At 53.6% G+C, this 3,704-nt stretch overlaps 1 pseudogene; it reads left to right on the top strand.

The window, feature by feature from the left end:
• The first annotated feature begins 2,125 nt into the window (after window positions 1–2,125).
• LOC122689637 lies at window positions 2,126–3,495 on the top strand (annotated as a pseudogene).
• Window positions 3,496–3,704: the final 209 nt, after the last annotated feature.

The following is a 3,704-nucleotide window of genomic DNA, read 5'->3' as shown; positions in this document are numbered from 1 at the left end:
AACACCAATCCAGTATACTAACACATATATATGGAATTTAGATTAATCCTTTGTCTGTTGCTTCGTTTGCTATTATTTTCTCCCAATCTGAATTTAGAAAGATGGTAACGATACCCATATATGCAAGACAGAAAAAGAGACACAGATATATAGAACAGACTTTTGGACTCTGTGGGAGAAGGCGAAGGGTGGATGATCTGAGAGAACAGCATTGAAACATGTATATTATCAATTCTGAAACAGATCACCAGTCCAGGTTGGATGCATGAGACAAGTGCTCCGGGCTGGTGCACTGGGATGACCCAGAGGGATGGGATAGGGAGGGAGGTGGGAGGGGGATTCAGGATGGGGCACACATGTAAATCCATGGCTGATTCATAACAATGTATGGCAAAAACCACTACAATATTGTAAAGGAAATAGCCTTCAACTAATGTAAATAAATAAAAATAATAAAAATAAATAAATAAAGAAGAGGTGGCAAGAATACACAGAAGAACTGTACAAAAAAGATCTTCACGAACCAGATAATCATGATGGTGTGATCACTCACAGTCACCTAGAGCCAGACATCCTGGAATGTGAAGTCAAGTGGGCCTTAGGAAGCATCACTACAAACAAAGCTAGTGGAGGTGATGGAATTTCAGTTGAACTATATCAAATCCTAATAGATGATGCTGTGAAAGTGCTGCACTCAATATGCCAGTAAATTTGGAAAACTCGGCAGTGGCCACAGGACTAGAAAAGGTCAGTTTTCATTTCAATCCCAAAGAAAGGCAATGCCAAAGAATGCTCAAATGACCGCACAATTGCCCTCATCTCACACGCTAGTAAAGTAATGCTCAAAATTATCCAAGCCAGGCTTCAGCACTACATGAACCGTGAACTTCCAGATGTTCAAGCTGGTTTTAGAAAAGGCAGAGGAACCAGAGATCAAACTGCCACCACCTCCTGGATCATCAAAAAAGCAAGAGAGTTTCAGAAAAACTTCTATTTCTGCTTTATTGACTATGCCAAAGCCGTTGACTGTGTGAATCACAATAACCTGTACAAAATTCTGAAGGAGATGGGAATACCAGACCACCTGACCTGCCTCTCGAGAAACCTGTATGCAGGTCAGGAAGCAACAGTTAGACCTGGACATGGAACAACAGACTGGTTCCAAATAGTTAAAGGAGTACGTCATGTTACATGCAGTGTACATCATGAGCAACGCTGGGCTGGAGGAAGCACAAGCTGGAAACAATATTGCTGGGAGAAATATCAATCACCTCAGATATGCAGATGACACCACCCTTGTGGCAGAAAGTGAAGAAGAACTAAAGAGCCTCTTGATGAAAGTGAAAGAGGAGGGTGAAAAAGTTGGCTTAAAGCTCACCATTCAGAACACTAAGATCATGGCATCCGGTCCCATCACTTCATGGGAAATAAATGGGGAGACAGTAGAAACAGTGTCAGACTTTATTTTGGGGGGCTCCAAAATCACTGCAGATGGTGATTGCAGCCATGAAATTAAAAGACGCTTACTCCTTGGAAGGGAAGTTAAGACCAACCTAGACAGCATATTAAAAAGCAGACATTACTTTGTCAACAAAGGTCCATCTAGTCAAGGCCATGGTTTTTCCAGTGGTCATGCACGGATGTGAGAGTTGGACTATCTTGGACTCTGTGGGAGAAGGCGAGGGTGGGATGTTTCGAGAGAACAGTATCGAAACATGTATATTATCTAGGGTGAAACAGATCACCAGCCCATGCTGGATGAATGAGACAAGGGCTCGGACCTGGTGCACTGAGAAGACCCAGAGGAATCTGGTGGAGAGGGAGGTGGGAGGGGGGATCGGGATGGGGAATACATGTAAATCCATGGCTGATTCATGTCAATGTATGACAAAAACCACTACAATATTGTAAAGTAATGAGCCTCCAACTAATAAAAATAAATAAAAAATAAAAAAATAGTAATAAAACTATTAGTCTGTACAACCTTCAAAAAAAAAAAAAAAAAAAGAAAGCTGAGCGGCCAGTCGCTGTCCCGCGCACCCTCGCGCGGCTGGCCAGGCTGGCGGGCAGAAGCGCCAGCGCACGGTGGGGCTGACGCGCGGTGCCGGCCGGCAGGTGCGCCGCCATGCCCGCGGACCACCGCCGCATCCGCGGGCTGGAGGAGTCGCAGCCGCCGCAGCTGTACGCGGCCGGCGAGAGCGAGGCGCCGGCCCCTCGCGACCCGGCGCGGCTGCGGCCGGTGTACGCGCGCGCCGGACTGCTGAGCCAGGCCAAGGGTTCGGCCTACTTGGAGGCAGGCGGCCCCAAGGTGCTGTGCGTCGAGTAGGGCCCGCGCGGCGGCCCGGCGGGGGCGGGCGGCGAGGCCCCCGCGGCGCTGAGCGGCCGCCTGCTCTGCGACTTCCGCCGCGCGCCCTTCTCGGGCCGCGGGCGTCGTGCCCCGCCGGGCGTTGGCGAGGAGCGCGAGCTGGCTCTGGCGCTGCAGGAGGCGCTCGAGCCGGCCGTGCGCCTGGGCCGCTACCCGCGCGCGCAGCTCGAGGTGTCGGCGCTGCTGCTGGGGGACGGCGGCATGGCGCTGGCCGCCGCGCTCACTGCCGCCACGCTCGCCCTGGCCGCCGCGCTCGCCCTGGCCGCCGCGTGCGTGGAGATGTACGACCTGGTGGTGGGCTGCGGCCTGAGCCGCGCGCCGGGGCCCGCGCCCGCCTGACTACTGCACCCCACGCTGCTGGAGGCGGAGCGCGCCGCCGCCGTCCTCACCGTGGCGCTCATGGCGGTGCTCAAGCAGGTGGCCGGGCTGCTGGGCAGCGGGGAGGGCGGCCCGACCGAGAGCTGGGCGGAGGCCGTGCGCCTGGAGTTCGAGGGCTGCCAGCGCCTCTACCCCGTTCTCCAGCAGTGCTTGGTGCGGGCCGCCCGCCGGAGGGGTGCCGCCGGGCCCCTCTGAGCCCGAGACCCGAGCAACGACGGACGCCCAGGACCGAGCCGCCGCTGCCACCACAAGGACCCGCATCGTCGGCCTGCAGACTGCGTGCGCTGAACTGCAGCTGAGAACTAGGAGCACCGGAGAGGATCTGCCGAGGCGTGCTCAGAATAGACGTGTTGGAGCGATTCTTTCCAGACTTCTTCGTTAAAAAAAAAAAAAAAAAAACCTTTCTAATTGAGTTGACTCCCAGCCACGACCCAGTTGAAGAAACCTGCCAGTGCATCTTGACTTCTAACTTGGAAAGGACTTCCGCTGGACTCATCGGGAAACCTGGAGCTGTTGTCCTGCAAGGGATGGACCCTATGCAGGCCAGCCGGGGACTCTCTCCTGAATAACTGGGCTGCTTTTGAGAGCGGGGACAAGGGGGCTGTGCCTTCCACGTACATCTGAACCCAAACAAAAACGTTTATAATCGGAAACATTCTTCTGTTGTTTTTGGTACCGACTTTAATGAGTAAGGCTCTTCTGAGCTGGGGAGTGTGTTTTCAGGGCTTGGGACAAGCATTATCTTTAATGTGTCCTGGTGTTGCTGGTCCACCAGCGAGACGGCACCTGAACTGCCAGGAGTGAGAGTTTCTGGATGCTGGAGATGGAGTCTGGCCATTCTGTAGGGCAGAGGGGTCTCTCTGACCACGAGGGTGGGCTCTGCCCTGAGTTGCTCCTGAGCCCTGCAGGTCTGTGCTCAGGTCTGAATTGGCAGAAGGGCCACCTGGGGTCCTCCCTGCAC

This window comes from Cervus elaphus, chromosome X (assembly GCF_910594005.1).
Source record: "Cervus elaphus chromosome X, mCerEla1.1, whole genome shotgun sequence".
NCBI classification, from domain to species: Eukaryota; Metazoa; Chordata; class Mammalia; order Artiodactyla; family Cervidae; genus Cervus; species Cervus elaphus.
This window is presented reverse-complemented; position numbering and strand designations above follow the sequence as displayed.